Genomic DNA, 20,928 nt, shown 5'->3' with positions numbered 1-20,928 from the left:
TATCAGTTGATGTTGATCAATATGTGTCTTAAATTTCCCTGTTGTTGAAGAGGGATTAAGAATAGCCTCACTCGGGCTTCCCTTGTGGCGCAGTGGTTGAGAGTCCGCCTGCCGATTTAGGGAACGTAGGTTCGTGCCCCGGTCCGGGAGGATCCCACATGCCGTGGAGCGGCTGGGCCCGTGAGCCTTGGCCGCTGAGCCTGCGCGTCCAGAGCCTGTGCTCCGCAACGGGAGAGGCCACAGCAGTGAGAGGCCCGTTTACGGAAAAAAAAAAAAAAAAAAAGAATAACCTCACTCCTGCGGTAATTCATGTAAATGCCTAGCTCTGAAGTTGACATCTAGTAAGTGCTTAATATGTCAGCTGTTATTATCATTATGATTCCTCGCAGGGCTGTGATGAGGATAAAATCATAGTATCACATAATCTCAGGGTTGGAAGGAATCTTCCAACTGGAGATAAGCAGTTAATTTTCAGAATTGCCTGGAAATATTGTTTAAAAATACCAGGTCCCAAGGATTCCCTTCTTTTGTCCCCTGGTGAGGCCTGTATTTGGAACAAAAATCTCTGGATATCCTGTGACCAGCCAAGTTTACAGATCACCAACTTCTGGCACAACTGAAGAGAAGTGGAGATGGGAAATGCTGTTATTGTACAAGTGTAATAGGTCTAATCAGATAACGTGGTTATACTGGTAAATACTTCCAAGAGAGATAGCTAGCACTGGACAAAGCTAGGGAAGGATAAGGTATGAGATAGGAAGGGGCTGGAAAAGGAGGCAGTTGGGTGCCAGAGACACATTTCAACAATTTCACAATTACTTAAGGCCCAAAACCAATTTACATCAAGCTAGTGATGGAGGAAACCAACAGGTCTCTTAGCCAGTTCAAATTTCAATATGAAAAAAAAAAAAAAATCAGAGCCAGAAACAAATTGAGTGCAAGGTAAGTCAAGCTGACAGGGCAAACCCCTAGAAAAAATGATTTTAAGAAGAATGGCAAATTTCAAACTCTGACTGAGGCATGGCAACCCAGCAGGACTGCTGGGAGTCAGGGCAATTCCAATGTTGGGAAAACCTGCAGATGACAAGCCAAAGAAAACTGACTTTGAGATTGCTAATGGAACAAAGCAGGGAGGGGCTGGGGCTGGTTTTGTCTGCAGTGAAATTTTCCATGGGTCACACAGATTTCTCTTTTCTTTTCTGAGTTTCAGGGTGGCTGAGCAGATGGCTGGAGCACCGAAAGAGAGCGAGTAAAGAAGGGTCTGGCTGAGAAAAGCAAAGTGGTGTGAAAGTCTCTAGGTCAAGACTGAGACCAGGAGCCAGAATGACTCCACCCCAAAATCTCCAGAGGACATTCCACAAGCACACAGCCTCATGGTGTAGGAAGAGAAGTCCAGGGCTGGAAGGCGGGAGGCCTTGCTTCTGCCGCTGGCAACCAAGGTGACCTTGGGCAAGCCAGCTCCATTCCCTCGGCCTCACCTTTCACCTCATCACTGGCCACGTGTCATTAGATCCTATAGTCATGACCTAGAAGTTCCCTTGAGTACTAGATGGCATTTTATGGCTCCCCAAGTCTTACTGAGAGATCAGGGGGCCCACTGGGGTCACTAAAAAAATGCTTTGTCCACAAAGCTTCACCCACTTTTCCTCATATCCAGCTGTGCCTCTCAGAATGGCTAGCTGAGCCCACAGTGGGAGCTGGGGAGGGACGGTGGGTCCTCCCCAGGTCTTTCCCCAGCAGCAAGCCTTCTCTATGTCTGAGTATCAGAGGACCTTGGAAACACTGGTGGGGTCTCTGCTAACATTTCCCCTCCTCCAGCTCCACCCTCAGTCCCCAGCATCACCTCCTCACCTGGGCTGGGAAAATGAAGACTTATCCACCAGGGGCACTTCTGCTCTGGAAAAGTCAAAGAAAGCACTGTCCTGCGTGTCCAGAAAGCCAGTAACATAAAGTGTATTTCATCTGACAGTCTGAAAATGCTTGGGCAGGTACTAGAACGGCAAATCCACAGTTACGGGAAACTAGAGTATTTGGGGGATAACACCCAATCCTATTCTTTTGGGATTCACATTAAGAATGAGAGTTATCTCTAAGAGTCAAAACTTGGCACTGCTGTTCTCTCTCTTTCTCTTACACACACACAAACACACACACACACACACACACACACACACACACACATACATTGTCGACACCATGCTTCACCACAGCCACAAAGTCCAACAAGACTCCCCCACCATCCAGTAAAGGCTGAGGAAAAAGTTGATTTTGTTCTTTTGAGAGTTTTCTCTGCCTTGATTTAATGGCTTCATGGTGAGGTGACATACATCTTAAAGAGTCCAATTACTGACTAGGTTGCCCGGGGGACTTCCTAAACTCTCTCAGCTTTATGAAAAGTGACAAGACAAACTTGCTCAGTCAAAATCTCTGGAAATGGTGATGCCTCTTCATTCTCCCTTCCCATAAAAAGCGTGCCACCATTTTGGAGGCCTGGAGTTGAAGATCAAATGAAACATAATAATAGTTACCGTGATCGTGATGTTATGGATGATTCATTTAACCCAGCGTTTCAGAAGAAACACTCTCTGGACCCCCTTTCACCCTTGAAAATGTTCCTGTATTTCCCTGGATCAAGCCCACTGTCATATGTTGGGTGGGACACAAGGCAGAGCAGTTCCATACTTTAAGCCTCAGGGCCCTCTATTGGCAGGTCACCAATTTGACTCAACTTAGAGAGACCTGAGGTCAAATCGATCCCTGTTTTCAGCACCTGGCACAATGTAGGCAGGCAATTGTTTGTGGAACCAATTTTCAAGTTCAAGTTGATGACCAATGTTTTTGGACACATAAATGCACTATAATTTCAGAAGACATTAAGACAGACAAATCTAACCTGTGTGGAGTAGACACAAAGGCTACCAAACCAAGAATAGATTTCTGGCAGAGTCATCTTTTGTGCTTTTGTCCCTCTCTTAAGAGCAAAGTTACAGTATTTTTCCTTGTTTTTAATTTGAATATTCTGACTATCATAAAAGCCCACTTTCTCCTTTTGAGGGAAGGGAGGGGGTTTCCTAGTAAACAGAGAATAACCCAACAAAACCCATAACGTGAAATAATTCATAACCTAGAAAGACATACAGAATTCCTCAGACTATATTGCCTATAACTTGCAAAATATCTATAGGTTCGATCTTCTAAAATTACTTCTTTTCCCATGTTTTGAGAGATAAATCCCCCAAATGCCTTTTTATAGTCACAACCATGTCCAACGTGTTCCTGAGGTCTCAAAACCTCAAATCTAATACTGTTGGTAGTGAACCCAAAGGTTCTTCTTCCTCTACCATGAGAAGGTCTACACAGATCAGTACCACCAAATAAGCATTCTTATCCAGGAAAGACAGGATTTACTGTACACCAACAGCGAGCATTGAGTATTTTATACATTTGCCATTTTTTCGGACAAGAATTCAGCCAGCTAATTTCATACCACACCCAGTCTTCTTCATGTAATAACAACCAAATGGTATATAGGCATCTAAATTGTTGGCACTTGGTACAAGATGCCCCACCCAATGGAGATCGTGTGTGTGTGTGTGTGTGTGTGTGTGTGTGTGTGTGTGTGTGTTTGTGTAATGGTGAAGACAGAGAGGGGAATTTTTGCCATCCTAGACTTTCTGGAAATGCTGTGATTTGTTTTGTCCTCATCTTAAGTAAACTGAATTACAAGCTGGAAATATGTCAGTTCCTTGAAGAAGGAGGTGTACAAGGTACATTCCATCCCCAGATCAAATTAAACAATTTGCTCCAAAGAGATCCACTTTCACATACACTGAAGCTCATCTGAACTTCCCTGCAGTAAGCAAGGACTTTGCTGGGCAGAGAAAGCCATATTTTCCAAACACCCAGTCCCTCCTCTGAATCATGTTCATTTTTCCTTGAATATTTTGCCCATTCTTACAATTGAGGGATTATTAAACTAATATTTTCTCCTGCTTCTTTTTCCCCCTCACTCTACTTCTTTTCTAAACCACAAAGGAGAAATTTATTCTCAAAGTTCAGAGAAACTAGGCAATCTGAGGAAAGTTCTTCTGACTTTGAAAAGTATGCCAAGCCCAGGAGAGTTCTAGAGAATTTTCACCACAGTTGAATTCACATGTGGCTAGAGCTGAGTGCTCCAGTTGGCTTCACTTGCCTTCACTCTGGGTTTCCCACATTTGAGCTACTATTGGAGTGTAGGAGACCTCTCCCAGCCTTTTTGAAAACCAGTTCTGAGAGCTGGGTGACTTATAGGACTGCTTTAGACAGCTGCACCAGGACATGAAAGCTCCCTTGGCCATGTGTGATTGGCTCCACCATTTTAGTCCATTTGATGGTTTTTCAATCCATGTTCAAACATCTTTCCAACCTACCAGTTTCTAAAGTTGTAAATTTCAGCATTAAAGATTCAATTATATTCAACAAATCATGTACATACAGTTTGATTCCTTAGCATCAGAGAACTTCTCTGCTGGACTATGAACACTCTGAAGATTGAGAGCATGGCTTTTATCTCTGTATCACCAGAGCTTCGCCCAGTGACTGGTACATAGTAGGTGCTTATTAAAGACAGTTTAGTGAAAGAATAAAGCAATGAGTGAAGGCTCAACATAGACCCAGCACTAGCTAGGCAGATCCTGTAGAAGGAAGTAGAAAGGAAGAGAGGAAGGAAGAAAAAGAGGGAAAAAGGGAAAAAAGGAAAGGAAAGAAGTAGCAGCAAAATATACAGCACTGGTTCTCCAGAAAGATAAGATTTTCCTGCATGAAATAATTGGGTAACAATGAAAGTCAGCATATATAGTTCCCTGAGCTGAAAGATAAATAAATCAAATGAGACAGTAAAACTGAGTTTTTGCAGGCGTGTGTGTGTGTGTGTGTGTGTGTGTGTGTATGTGTGTGTTTTAGGGGAGGGATGGGTTGGGGAAGGAAGGTAAAGACCACATAGGCTACTGACAAAGGGCTGCTGATCTGATTTTGCCAGGTCAGCTATATCTATTCATCACACTCAGTTAATTGCTATAGTCTGGACTCCTTTTTGCCTGAGTAAACAAAACCTAAAAGATTTTTAAAGTTTATACCTTTGTTTTCTTAGCTCTTCTGAATGTGCTGTCAGCCAAAGGCATTGGCCGCACCCCTCTCTTTCAACACTCCCCAGGACTTTGCTCTGTTTATCAAGCAAATAACTGGTGTGCAGCAAAGACTGTCTCCAGCTCTGGGGAAGCCGTTCTGTTGACTTGCTAACCTGTTTGAGAAACTGACAAAATCAATCTTCTCTGTAGGAATCCACAGAGGTGATGGAAACTCCTCAAGTCTCCCTCACTCTTTGTCTCTTTGAATGGATTAATCCAGCCCCTCTCCAGGTGAAGGGCACAACTGATGAGTTTCCCTTCACCATTTCTTTTTTGGCCTCCTCACTGTCATTGCCATGCTGTCAATTTAATTCCATCCCTAGATCCTGAAAATTTTGCTGCGTGCTCGCGGCAAACCCATCTATTTGACTTGCATTTCTTACACAAGTGTTGGGTGTAAGGGCATTTCACTTAAACATCTAGAAACCCATCAAATGTCACAAGTGCAGGCACACACACACATACAAACAACCTGAAAAATCCCATTCTTAACAGAATTCTGAAGTCCTGCTTCTCCCCAAGAAACCCTTACACACTACACAGGGCTTCTGCCTCTATGCCCTAGAAATCGCTTTGAAAGAAACTGCTTTGAAAATTGAGCAAACCAAGAAGATGCTGGTAAGGAGGAAGGTCCCCTTGTACTATAGACTAAAAGAGAATGTGTGTTCCAATGAAATGCCAACAGAGTTTGTCATTGTCTAGATTGATTATGACATTCCAGTAACACAAATATATCTTTGCGTTCTGCACAATGTATATATAAATCTTACACATTTGTTCAACATTTACTGCCATTATTTATAATGGTCTGAGAGTACTGCAGATGTTAAGACCATGCTACCTGTTTTACATCAGAAACTTCTGGAAAATAAGGACCCAACTCTGAGCAATGTCTTCAGACACAGAGGTTTGTAACCCCAATCACACATCAGATTCATCAGAAAGCTTTTTTTTTTAATATTGACTGCCAGCCCACCCGCAAATTTCTGAATCGGGAGGTCTGGGAGGGGGAGGTCTTAGGATCTTTGCTTTTAACCACATCCCTCAGTAATCTTCAGCACCCAGCTCAGTCTTGGTGCACGGAGTAGAGTCAGGACTCACAAGCCAGCTAACGCAGCTGGGTTTGTTATGAGGGTCTTCTACATGGCAAAGCGTCTGCCAGCCTCCAGATGTCTCTGAAGGCAGTACTCCCCACAGTACTTATGAAGACTAGGTGAGGGAAACCCCACGTTCCCAGGGAGCGGAAAAGATCTCAAAGAAGGCATTTCCTGAGTTAAGAATCCAAAAGATATTCATGGTAGAGATCAGCGCACCTTCTCCTTCCAGCAATGTCAACCCCTTCTCCCACCCACGCTTCCCCCCACTGTCTTTCCACCTGTGGGCTTCCTGTGGACACTAGGGGGGAAATCCAATCCTGAAAGGTTGTTCAGGATTGCGCCAACGACCCACCCAGTTTCCAAAGTTACCCCTGCTGATGTTTGCTCCTATCCAATATCTACTCAAGCTCTAGCTTCTCACCTCTTCTCCATCCGCAAAAGAGATTGCTTCAGCTCGTGCCATACGCAGTGAGGATAATCTTGAGCTGCACACAAGTCTCTTCCCTTATTTCATTCTGTTATAGAACCCAGGGGAACCCTGGAGGCTAAAGCCACTCATCCCCCACCCTCTATATCACCCTCCTCCTGGACATTGAAAGAGAATAGACAGGATGGGCTCTGAGAATCCTTCTAATTCTCACTTCTTTATCCTCTACTCTGGCAACATTAGTCTCTCTTTTGCTGCCTTGGTTTTTTTCTGCAGTTTTCCCTTTTTATGCTGTGCAGACCCCCAGCAAATCCTAAAATGCTATCCTTTAGCAAAGCAAAAAGACCTCAGTCATGATGCTAAACTGACATGCTGGGCTTTCAGACCCTTTCCTCTTTGCAACTCTTCCAGAATCTATCACTCCAGGGACATGAACTCTTGTCTCTAAGTTCTTTACAGCTATGGTCTCATTAGCGTCTACAAGAAGATCACTTACTGCCCTTCCCCATGACTTCAGCTACATTTGTCTGCAGCCCTAAATAGTACTGGCTTCTCCTTCTCCTTCGCCCACCCACCATTCCTCATCCCTCAGCCCTGGGTCAGCCAGTGGTAAGTCAAGGGCAAGTACGAAACAAATTTACAGTCCGCCCCTCCTGCCCCAGGTCTCTCTTAGTGCTAATTTTTTCCAGCTTTCTCCCTACTGTTTGCATATTTGTATTTGGGATTCTTGTCTCACAGATATATTTGTTTGTCCAGTTCCGGGCTGGACTTTGTTAAGTTCCTGTCTCTTCCCACCAAGGAAGGATCTTGAAATTTGGAAAGTTCTGTCCACCAACACCTCATGTTCCGGAATCCATACATGGCTTGGAAAGGAGGTTGGAGAGAGGTGAAGCTCTGCTCTCCAATGGTTCAGTCTGCAAGTAAGCAGCCAGTCCCCTCCACCACACACACCAGTATTGGTGACCAACGTTGCAGCTGCTATGCTCACTCCTCCTGGCCTCTGGCCATTTCTCCGGCAGGGAACTGGCTGCAGTGCCTCCCAAAATAATCTGTCCACATCGCAAATTGAAATTTACAAGGAATCCTATCACATTTTTCCTAAAATACCAAACCTATAACATCTACAGAACTCCTTTCATCCTATTATTGAGTAATTCTGCAAGTAGAAAAAGAATAATGGAAAAGAAAACTAACCCATCCTCCACCCACCCACTGAGGTTTCGAAATTTACTCTTTAGTTTGTCTGCAGAACTGGCCTACTGGCCAGGCCTGCCTCTCTCCCTACAGAGGCCTTTGCACTTTCCCCTTTGTGATCCCAGTTCTGTTTTCCATGGCGCTCTGGTGCATATAGCAGAGATCATGTTTGATTAGAGCTCCAAACATTCACCATGCTCTTGAAAATTTATGACACCTCCAGGTTTCCACACTCCCCACCAGCTAGGGTCTTGGTGCCTAATGTATTTATCCATTAGGTATTCTCTGAAATGTGGCACTCAAGGCATGGCCTGAGGGTCTGGGCAGGTGGACGTGGGCCTCTGAAAAGGTGGCTGCAAATTGCACTGACTCCCGAGCTCTCCCTTGTGACATCGGTGGGGTTCCAAGTTCTTTTGTACTAATCCTTTTAGCTAAGAAAATAAAATACAGCACTTTTAGAGGAGAGAAAGCACAATGAATCCAGTCTCTACCATTTCACAAATTCGGAAATTTGGGGAATTTCTGTTCTCTGGAATGTCAGTGGACCAAGCTGACAAATGGATTGTTCTCTGCCATCTGGATAGTTGGCATCCTGGGGACATAATTGGTATCTGATTCTACTGTCTTGACAAGTACTGAAACTATGCAGATCAAATCCTCTTATAGCATCCTCCAAGGCCTGTATATATATATATATCATGTTGAATTTTGCTGCATTGAAGGCTTTATGAAAGAGGCCAACTGCTTTGAATTCTTGCTGCTGCCCAGAGAGTTTCTAGGAGAGCAGGGAGGGTCCCCTGAGAAGCTAGACTCCTGGTGCCACTTACCCTCATGGGCAGACCTACGAGGCCTTCAGAAGAGCAGCACATACCAGCCACATTTTCCAGCCCACGAGAGAGAGAGACAGAGAGATGGAGAAACAGACAGAGAGATTAAACGCAAGGCATTCAGACCCTGGGCTCAATCGTCACACCCCAGTTACCTGGAGCAGAGTTTAACAGGCTATTCCCTGACCCAGAATGTGTCCCAAGTATTCTGGTCTAAATTCCGTGGGTTACCTAATTTTCTTATGCTTAACTAGAAATCCCAAACTCATCCCAAGCTGGAACTCTAGATTCTGGGCCTGTGTGAGGCCTGGTGACTGGTGAGCACCTCTGGCCTGGAGCGACCCCCACCTTTCTAGTTTGGATCCTAAATCTTGCCTGTCTCTTCCAACTTGACAGGTTTCCACCTTGCCCTCAGGACTCAAGGCATCCATGCAAATCCAGACTGTCCAGGACTCCCAGGCCTGAGGCTACCTCAGTTCAGTGACCTGGAACTGGTTATTTTTGATGAAGGCCTTAAGTTGTGTCATACCTTTCCTGTATTCCAGCCAAAACTGTTGTTTTTAGAAGCTCAGTGACAAAGAATACACAACTGGAGAAAAGTATCTCCTTTCTTCATGTTTTATCATTTCCAAATTAAAAATTGCAAGTCACAGTTCCAGTGAGGTATCTTGGCCTCTTGACAGGGACACACACACATACACACACACACACACACACACACACACACACACACACACATTGTCCATTGTGAGATGCAGTATAAAAAATGCAAATGTTTCTAGATGTCTAGAAACCTGGGTTCCACTACTGGCAGTACCTTGCTGGGTGAACTTGGGAAAATCACTTCACCTCTCTGGGCCCAGGCATTCTCTTTCAAATCCAAGAAGTTATAGCCTTGCCAACCCGACCACTCATTTAGCCTAAAAGCATGATCATGATTTGCATAAAATCACTCATAGTTCCTGTAATCGTGAATTTGTGTGTCAACTTGAAGGGCATGGGTTGTTGTTGTTTTTTTGGGGGGGACAGGTTTTATTCATTGAATGCAGCTTTACAAAGTATTTCTTATGTGCCAGACACCACTCCAAGTGCCTTAGAAATATTTGACTCATTAACTCCTTATAACAATTGAAGGGTGCTTCTAGATGAGATTAACATTTAAATTTGAGTAAACAGATTGCCCTCCATAATATAGGTGGGCCACATCCAATCACTTGAAGGCCTGCATAGAACAAAAAGAGCTGCCTCCCCAAGTAAGAGGGAATTCTTCAGCAGACTGCCTTCAGAATTCATCTGCGACATCAGTTCTTCCTGGGTCTCCAGCCTGCAAGCCCACACTGCAGATTTTGGACTTGCCAGCCTCCATAATTGCCTGAGCCAATTCCTTACAAAGATCTCTTTCAATATAGGCACACCTTATTTGTTCTGTTTCTCTGTAGAAGGCTGACAAACACAGTCCCCAAGGACTGAGCATTGGTCATGTACTTAGCCCCATGGCAGTCACTGAGACAAATTGTTCTGCCACCAATAAGCACAGCACCTAGTTGGAAAGAGAAGACTAACTTGGCTAAAATAATTCATAGCAACATACACAAGTGGCAAAGGGTATGGGCTAGTTCCTGGTGCTATGGTTCAGAGGAGGGTTCAGAGGGAAAGTCAAGAAGGAGATGGCACTTAGTCTCTAGGGCAGTTGGAATTTCCCAAGGGAAAGAGGAAAGAAAGGGTGGCTCAAATATGGTGACATACTTGGTATGTCTCCTCCCCCTGGCTCTCCCATCTCCATGAATGCCATCACCACCCACACAGATGCCCAAGTAAAATGGGTCTCATCCTTATCTCTACCAAAGCCTCACTAAGCACTCCAACACTCCACTTTCCCTCGTAGTCAATCATCTATCTTTAGACCCTGCTCCTAAATATTAATGAACCATTCCTATGCTCTCCATACCCAAAGCTACCTTCCTAGCCCAGGCTGCCATCTTTGCTCTCCTGGGCCACCAATATACCCTTATATGTTTACCCTTTCTTTAGTCTTGCTCCTCCAATCCCTTGCTCCCCACAAAGCAGAGTGATGCTTCAAAAGTGAACATCAACTCATGCCTCTCTCTACTTAATAACTCTTCAGTAGCTCTCCATTTCCTACAGAATAAAATGCAAATCTAGTATAGCTTCACCATGCTGTGCTCTAGGCACTGCTGTGTCTCCATCCTCATCTCTTGCTGCTAGCCCTCTTATACCTACTAAACTTCCAGGTCCTCAGAAGTGCCATCATTTTTCCCACCTCAAGGCCTTTGCACATGCTATCCCTTCTGCCAGAACTCTTTCTCTCTTTCTTTGGTTAATTTCTACTTTCTTTGGGTCTCAGTGCTTCTATTTTCCAGGAGGAAGCCTCCTCTAACTTCTGCAGACTTGTTTGGGTGTTTCTCCAGCAGCTCCCTGTACTCCCTCTCTCAAAGCACTTATCACAAGTGCTACTGACAAATTTTCTGTCTTCCCAACTAGACCTTAAGCTTTAAGAGTCTGGGTCCAACTCACATCCCCAGAAATTACCAAAGTACTAAAGTGTGCATGATAGACTTAAATATTCTAATTATAATAGGCTGGTCCTGTACCCTGAAAATACAGCAGTGAACAAGACAGGCTTGCCTTCATAGAGCTCACACTCTGAAGACAACAAACAAGTGAACAACACATAAATGCAATTAGAGTTGTGAAGAGGGTCAGAAAAGAAAGAACTAGAGGGCTGTCCTAGAGCATATAGGGGGAGGTAGAGCTGAACACCTATTTTAGACATTGAGTGGTCAGGGAAGGCTTCTTTGAGAAGCTGACCTTGAGCAGGGACTTGAAGAATAAAAACGAGCCAGTCGTGCAAAGACCAGGACAGTGGAGTGTGTAGGCAGGAAAAATCCTGGTATATTCTAGGGATGTCAGAAAGTTAAGATGGCTGAGCAAAGAGGGTAAATAACGTATTCTTCATAGTATCAAGCTTACTGCACCAGAAACTTAGACCACAGCCACTTTGTCACCTGCAGGATGAGTCACTTCCGAGGAGTGGTTTCGTTCCCTCCAGCGGGAATGGCATTTGGTAATAGAGGAGCCCTTACAGCAATGCCTTTTCTACAAAACTTTTCAAAGTCCTAAGGTCCTGCCTTTCAAGCCCAAATTACAATTCAGTGAGGTGAACCTGTCCTTATTAAAAATGTTCCATAAGCTAAAATTAATTAACAATCAACAAGGGAAAAGGAATGAGATTATTCGTGGTCCTTTTTTGCCTGGATGGGGAAAGGCTGGGATGGGGAGAAGACAGGACTTCTAGTGTCCTTCTAATCATCAAATTAGGATGTGTCTCTTTGCAAGATAGGCCCTGAAGGTATCCTTGGGATGAACATATCTCTTTCCAAAGATTAAATTTAGGGACCTCCTATAAAGTTATGACATCCCCAGCCACGTCCACTGTATTCCAAGGTCAAGTTTATACCTATGTACCAGATCTGGAATGTGCCTTGTCATTTGCTCCTGGTTTGGCTCCACTCTTTCCCTGCCCTAGAACAATACCCACGATACATTAACTGTGAGTAACTGTGGATAACAGCAAGGGTGCTGGATTCAAGGACTGCTTACATGTCCTTCTAGACAACCTGTTCGCTTGTTCCACCACCGGAATCAGAACTCCCTCCCTCTATTACCCTCTTCCTCCAACCCTCAGAGACAGTCCATATTCCTAGCTTAGGCAATGCATTCTTGCTGCCCTGACACATACCACCAGCGTGGGCCAAGCAAGCTATTGAGAGAGCCAAGCTACCCACCCAACACTTGGCTTTGGCTGAGGGCATCAAGCCAGGCCATGGTGTCATAGTAGCTAAGGTCCCTTGATAAGCCACATCAGCTCAACTCTTAAAATGTATCATGGCCTGTTGATGAAGTTGATAAGGGTTACATCAGACTGTATCCCTCCAGAGCCCAGATTGAATGACTTTTAATTAGAACAAATCAGATGTTTAACTCTCTCTTCCCTGTGGAGGCAGCTGCTGGATCCAAATCTGGAATGGGTTCAGTGGGCACAAGTTTGCTAGTTGCAGGATACATCATAACATAATGAGAACTTCCCCATATGGAAAGGTCTCTAAGGAAGTTTTGGGGTTCAATTCCATCGCTTCTAAATCACCACTGATTCTGAATTATTTTGAACCAATGTTCAGTATCAATGCCTTCCATGAATAGGATTCATTCATTCATTCAAAAGTGTATTTAGGGTTGTCTTTTGGTCTTGTTTATGGTTTCCTTTGCTGTGCAAAAGCTTTTAACTTTCATTAGGTCCCATTTGTTTATTATTATTTTTATTTCCCTTTCTCTAGGAGGTGGGTCAAAAAGGATCTTGCTGTGAGGCTTCCCTGGTGGCGCAGTGGTTGGGAGTCCGCCTACCGATGCAGGGGACACGGGTTCGTGCCCCGGTCCGGGAAGATCCCACATCCCGCGGAGCGGCTGGGCCTGTGAGCCATGGCCGCTGAGCCTGCGCGTCCGGAGCCTGTGCTCTGCAACGGGAGAGGCCACAACAGTGAGAGGCCTGCGTACTGCAAAAAAAAAAAAAAATGATCTTGCTGTGATTTATGTCATAGAGTGTTCTGCCTATGTTTTCCTCGAAGAGTTTCATAGTTTCTGGCCTTACATTTAGGGCTTTAATCCATTTTGAGCTTATTTTTGTGTATGGTGTTAGGGAGTGTTCTAATCTCATACTTTTACATGTAGCTGTCTAGTTTTCTCAGCACCACTTATTGAAGAGGCTGCCTTTTCTCCATTGTATATTCTTGCCTCCTTTATCAAAGATAAGGTGACCATATGTGCGTGGGTTTATCTCTGGGCTTTCTACCCTGTTCCATTGATCTATATTTCTGTTTTTGTGCCAGTACCATACTGTCCGGATAACTGTAGCCCCTCAGAATGGGAGAAAATATTTACAAATGAAGCAAATGACAAAGGATTAATCTCCAAAATTTACAAGCAGCTCATGCAGCTCAATAACAAAAAAACAAACAACCCAATCCAAAAATGGACAGAAGACTTAAATAGACATTTCTCCAAAGAAGATATACAGATTGCCAACAAACACATGACAGAATGCTCAACATCATTAATCAATAGAGAAATGCAAATCAAAACTACAATGAGATATCATCTCACACCAGTCAGAATGGCCATCATCAAAAAATCTAGAAACAATAAATGCTGGAGAGGGTGTGGAGAAAAGGGAACACTCTTGCACTGCTGGTGGGAATGTGAATTGGTACAGCCACTATGAAGAACACTATGGAGGTTCCTTAAGAAACTACAAATAGAACTACCATATGACCCAGCAATCCCACTACCGGGCATATACCCTGAGAAAACCATAATTCAAAAAGAGTTATATACCAAAACGTTCATTGCAGCTCTGTTTACAATAGCCAGGAGATGGAAGCAACCTAAGTGTCCATCATCGGATGAATGGATAAAGAAGATGTGGCACATATATACAATGGAATATTACTCAGCCATAAAAAGAAACGAAATTGAGTCATTTGTAGTGAGGTGGATGGACCTAGAGTCTGTCATACAGAGTGAAGTAAGTCAGAAAGAGACTAAGACAAATACCGTATGCTAACACATATATATGGAATCTAAGAAGAAAAAAAAATGTCATGAAGAATCTAGGAATAAGACAGGAATAAAGACACAGACCTACTACAGAATGGACTTGAGGATATGGGGAGGGGGAAAGGTAAGCTGTGACAAAGTGAGAGAGTGGCATGGACATATATACACTGCCAAACGTAAAATAGATAGCTAGTGGAAAGTAGCCGCATAGCACAGGGAGATCAGCTCGGTGCTTTGTCACCACCTAGAGTAGGGGCATAGGGAAGGTGGGAGGGAGAGAGATGCAAGAGGGAAGAGATATGGGAACATATGTTTATGTATAACTGATTCACTTTGTTATAAAGCAGAAACTAACACACCATTGTAAAGCAATTATACCCCAATAAAGATGTTTAAAAAAAAAAAGCAGAAACTAACACACCATTGTAAAGCAATTATACCCCAATAAAGATGTTTTTAAAAAAAAGCAGAAACTGACACACCATTGTAAAGCAATTATACTTCAATAAAGATGTTTAAAAAAAAAGTGTATTTAGCATCTCCTGTGTGTTCTAGGTGTGCAGGATAATGAGATGAAGGGAACATGTTCCTTCCTTCAAAGAGCTCCATAAAGGGTGATGCATATATTTGTTTCTCTTGAGAAGGTGGCTGAAAGACCACCATATGAACCTTCCAGACTCAATAACTACCAAAAATGTCATCGTGAGCTAGAATGAGTACTCTATCTGCAGGGACGAAGATGCTGCTGCTGGTGGCTAACCATCTCTGGGTTAGTAAGTTACGGTAAATCAGACAAATGTTTTTCCTCCTCCACAATTTCTCATGTGTCATAGGCAGTTAATAGTTGACAAACAGAATGAAATAGAGCTACAGAATCTACAGTCCCTACAAGACATTACTTTTTTATTATGATCATGTATTGTGATATTAACATTAATAACTAAATTTGAGTGCTTACTAAGTACAAGGAATAGTTCTAAGTGCTCTATGTGCATTATCTTATTTAATTCTAACAACCCCAAGAGGTAAATATTGCCTTTCCCCTATTTTCATCCTGACTTTACAGATGCAGAAACTGAGGCTCAGATTGACTTGTGTACCTCATTCCCTGCAAAGATTTCCAGAGGCTTCAGCTGAGAAATGCTGACCTGGTTCAAGCTCCTCTCTTTATGAAGCACATTCGTCCAGGCTCTATCTCTTCTAATCAGAGGCTAATATTACTTTGTCAAGAGATGGCCAAAACCCACAGGTCACAAATTATGAGATCATTTAGTCATTCAACAAATATCTATTTTGAATCCCCATGTGTTGAGAATACAATGGTAAACAAACACAGGCTCTGCTCTCAGGAGGATTTCAACCTGGTAGAGTAGATTTTTAAACGAGCAGAAATAAGATAGAAAACTATGAGCAGGCACTGAACCCACTGGGCTTCAGCAGCACAGGGTCCAGTCTGAGACTGGCCCTTCAGGTCTCCCACCTCAAACTACTGCAGCTGGACCCCTTAGTTCCAGGCCCTTAGTACAGCTCACACCCTGGAACTGTGCCCTTCTGTGACCAACTTCATTCCACAAGCACCCATGTCATCAGCATCGTGGGCAAAACAACACCAAAAACTTACTCTGTGAAGCTCAGTGGAACTAAAGACATAGAGAAAACAGCCAGTGGGGATGGCCAGGAGAAGTACCAGATCCCGAAGTACAACTGCTAGGAACTCATAAAGAATCACTAGAAAGAGGAACGCAAGAAAGAATTCACGTAGAAGATCAGAAATTGAGCAATAAGGAATTGGAAGAGAACTATGGTCCAAATGAGATACAGTGCTGTCCAGCATGAGAGCTGAAGAGCTCTTGGTTCAGGACAGCCCCAGTACACTCAGGCCTTTCAAAGAAACATGAGGGATTGTCAGATTTCTCAGTAGGTGCTGTGGGGTTTCCCCATCCTTCTATGGATGGGAGCTGTCCTATGCTGGCTTGCATTTGGAATCGAGTACTTCAATGGTAAGTGTGCCTGCTTAGACAGTGTGTATTTGGGTTCTGTGCTTGCTCTGGTTGGGGTGATATTTGCTTATTTCCAATAAGTGAAAAGCACCAGCATAATGTTAAGATTCAGTAAATTATTCCTCTCCAAGTTTTTGTCATCTGGGATGCAAGGGAGAGTACAATCCCTGAAGAGTAGCTAATGGTCCGGAACATGGTGGAGATTAAGGGTGGAGACCAAATTCCTAGGGAGATCAGGTGGCTGGCTTCTCAGTGAGCTAAAACAGATCATTTATCTCTCACTAGGAGGTCTGAGCCTCACTCCTGTTCCCGTGACTTTACTCATGGCAATCGCCTTGAAACAAAGAACACTGGCTTCTCTTCTACAACTTATTTTAAAGGTGTGGCAACTGGCACAATCACCAACACAGGCAATGACACCATCATTGGACAGATTGCCTCAATGGCTTCAGGAATTGGCAATAGGAAGACAGCCATTGCCACTGAGATTGAGCACTTTGTTTGTATTGTGGCAGAAGTGGCCACTTCACCAGCATCCTTTTCTTTATTATCACAGTGTCCATGAAGTATGTCCTGGACTCCACCACCTTCCTCATTGGTGTCACTGTGGCCCATGCACCTGAGGACCTCCTGGTGATTGCCACTGTCACTCCATTAATGACAGAAAAACAGGTGGCCAAGAACTGCCTGGAGATGAACCTGGAAGCAGTGAAGACCTCAGTTCCGCCTCTATCATTTGCTCTGACAAGATCGACCCTCAGACTCACAACAGAACCCATGTGCGGTGTGACAAGCAGATCTATGTGGCTGACACATGACGAACAGAAAAACCAACTCCTTGCCTGAAGCTCTGGAATCTGGGCCTCCTTATTCAAGATAATAACACTGTATAACCAAGTTGAGTTCAAACAAGGACACGAGAAACCATCATGGAGAAAGTTGTGGTTGGAGGTCATTTTCAGAGGTCATTTTGGGGGATGTGATAGAAATTAGGAAATGAGACTGCAAAGTGCCTAGAATCCCTTTTGATTCTACCAACAAATTTCAGCCCCCGTACATGAGATGGATGACCCCAGTGACAGATGCTGCCTCACGATGATGAAGGGGCCCCTGAGAAGACCCTAGAGAAGTGCAGCACCATCATTATCGATGTCCTAGAGCAGCCTCGGGTCAAGGGCACAGCTAAGGCCTTCCACACCATGTACATGGAGTTAGGGGTTCTGGAGGAGCCACATTCTGGGTTTCTGTCACCTCTTCCTGCCAGCAATCAAGTTCCCAGAAGCCTACTCATTTGACAGATGTCATGACCTTTCCCACCTCCAGTTTCTGATTTGTGGGCTCTTGTCAAGGACTGATGCCTTTCGGTCCACTGTGCCTGAGGTACTTACCAAATACCAGAGGGCTGGGGTCAAGGTTGTTATGGTCACAAGTGATCATCCCTTCACAGCCAACACTATTGCCAGGTATCATTCCAGCCAACAGTGAGATAGATGGTGGAAGACATTGAAAAAGCCTCAACCTTGCTATAGAGCAAGTACACAAAGAGGGTAAAGCCACTGTGATGTCCAGTATGGAGCTGAAGGACATAAATCAAGAGCACCTTGGATGAGCTCTTAACCAAGTACTTGGAAACCGCATTTGCTCAGACATCCCTCCAGCAGAAGCCAATCACTGATGTGGGCTGTCAGAGACAGATGTACTTGTTCCCGTGACAGAGGATGGACTTAACGCTTCTCCAGCTCTAAAGAATGCAGTTGTTGGGATTGCCATGAGGGTAGCAGGTTCTAATGGATCCAAAAATGCAGGCCATACAGTCTTACTGGATGACAGTGATGTCTTTGCATCTCTAACCACAGGGTAGAGGAAGGCCACCTAATCTTTGACAACCTAAAGAAGATTATTGCTTATACTCTGACCCAGAACATTGCCAAGCTTTGCATTTTTTTTGATCTACACTGTTGTCGGGCTTTCCCTGATCATTGGCATCATTACTATCTTGTTCATCAATCTGGGCACAGACTTAACTCCCTTCTGGCTCTACCCTATGGGAAAGCTGAAAGTGTCATTTTGAACCAGAAACCCCACCATAAGGAAATGGACAGATTGGTGAACAAGTCACTTGCCATGTAGTCCTGCCAACACACTGGCCTCATGCAAGCCCAGGAGCTTTCGTTGTCTATGTCACCATGTATGCACAGAGGAGATTTAGGCCCAGCACTCTCATTAACCTCTGGAGCAATGGAGGAATAACAGCATGAATGACGGGGGCGATTGCTATGGACAAGAATGGACGAGGTATCAGAGGAAATACCTATAATGTACAGGCTACACAGCTGCTCTCACTGGCATCATGAACTACCAAATAGCATATCTGATCATGAAGAAGACCTGGAGCAATTTCATCTTCCAACAAGGTCTTTCCAGAAATAAAGCCATCTGGCTAGGGATTGCCTCACAGCTTATCATAGCAGTAATTCTCTCCTATGGCACTGGAAGTGTCACAGCCCTAGATTTCACCAGGCTCCTGGCTCAGGATTGGTTTGTAGATATATCACATCCATATCTTCTGCTTTGGGTGTATAATGAGGTGTGAAAACTTTTTATCAGACTTTACTGTGGAACCTGTTGGGATAATATATCACTAACACCATCTTTTTGCCCAAGTGTCCCCACTTCACATCGGTGATGATCTTCAGTTCTCTTGTGTAATAATGACATCATCCAAATTTATACCAGAGAAAGACAAAAACTATACAAAAGGCACTCAATTGATGTTTTGTACTTTACAGCTGAGATTTGACTATTTATGTATAAATTTTATCTCTATCTCCGGTTTTTAAATATGTAAATTTCAAGGTGATGATGTAGAGAAGAAACACTTATTTGTACATACATAGATTTCCAAGATATTAAGTAATCTTGTATAACCCAGATATCTGCTGGGGTCTCCCTGATTTTAAGCTCTAGGTAGGATTTCTCATACCTCTATTGTACATCCTGTTGAAGATCAATGCCTTTCTCAAGATGTCTATGAGTTCCTGGGGAAACTGTCCACTTTGCTCAAAAATCCAACTCAAGGTTTGCAGGAAATGGAGAAGGGGGTAAGGTTACATCATGAGAACATGGACATGCCCCACTTTGACTCTCAGATGTTGCCACAACATGCTTTCCCTGCCATGTCACCCCTCACCCCCAACTCTCAGCATCTCACTGGCCCATCTATTTTTGCCTCACCTCTTCTCCTCCCTCCCAGATGGCCCTTCACCGCTACTACTGGAATGCCAGTTGGACTTCTTCCAATTCCTGCTCCAAATCCAAACTCCAAGTCCACTTTGCGTATCCTAACTCAAGGGGCTGTACTGAACAAAAGGGTCTTTCATTCACCAGGAAGCCATATTGGTTTGAAATAGTAATATCTATTTCTTGTTAAACATTTGCAAAGCACTTTCCAGCACCAACGCCAATCATGTTTCATGCTTTCAACTTAGGTTTATTCATGTGTGAAACAACATCTATGTTGACAGGTCCAGAGAGACCTCATTTTAAAGTAAAAGGGAGATCAGCTCATTGCTTTGTGACTGCCTGGAGGGGTGGGATAGGGAGGGTGGGAGGGAGGGAGATGCAAGAGGGAAGAGATATGGAAACGTATGTATATGTATAACTGATTCACTTTGTTGTAAAGCAGAAATTAACCCACCATTGTAAAGCAATTATACTCCAATAAAGATGTAAAAAAAAATAAAATAAAATAAAGAATAAAGTAAAAGACATTTTAGAAAACAAACAAACTAAGATAGAAAGTATTAAGTGACATAAGAAAGGTCCAGGAATCAGATTATCTGTAAGTGACTTTTTTTTTAATATATAGTGAACTTTTTTTTTTAATATATTTATGGCTGCATTGGTTCTTCGTTGCTGTGTGCGGGCTTTCTCTAGTTGCAGCGAGCGGGGGCTACTCTTCCTTACGGTACGTGGGCTTCTCATTGCAGTGGCTTCTCTTGTTGCAGAGCACGGGCTCTAGGCGTGCGGGCTTCAGTAGTTGTGGCAGATGGGCTTAGTCACTCCGCAGCATGTGGGATCTTCCCAGACCAGGGCTCGACTCCGTGTCCCCTGCATTGGCAGGCAGATTCTTAACCACTGCACCACCAGGGAAATCCCTGTAAGAGACTTCTAATGTCCCTTCTCAATCCTAATTTTCCGTGATTCTAGGTCATGTACCATGATGTCCAGTCAGGGACATAGAAGAGGCTTCAAGGAGCAGGTGCCTCGGGGCTGGACTTAAAGAAGAAACAGTGTCAAGATAAAAGAGACAATGTTTTAAGGGAAGTTTAACAGATCCCATTTTCCTTTGAATGAATCAGAAAGCTTTACAAGAAATCAATATTGAGACTTTGAAGTTTCTGAGACAGTCTCAATTATCTTTTACTCTTTATTACTTGCAAAATTAGAAGATTTTACTTCCTATCTTTCCATCCTTCTTTCTTTTAAACAACATTGATTGAGGCCCTTTTATGTTTCAGGCAGTGTGCTAGGCACTGGAAATGCAAAGGTGGAGCCACCAGAGGAAGGAGTTCAAGTTCAATGGGT

General features: G+C 43.7%; 1 pseudogene; it reads left to right on the top strand.

Moving 5' to 3' along the window:
- LOC116756330 overlaps positions 1-19,027 on the top strand; it is a 45,851-nt pseudogene extending 26,824 nt beyond the window's left edge.
- Positions 19,028-20,928: the final 1,901 nt, after the last annotated feature.

This window comes from Phocoena sinus, chromosome 7 (assembly GCF_008692025.1).
Source record: "Phocoena sinus isolate mPhoSin1 chromosome 7, mPhoSin1.pri, whole genome shotgun sequence".
NCBI classification, from domain to species: domain Eukaryota; kingdom Metazoa; phylum Chordata; class Mammalia; order Artiodactyla; family Phocoenidae; genus Phocoena; species Phocoena sinus.
This window is presented reverse-complemented; position numbering and strand designations above follow the sequence as displayed.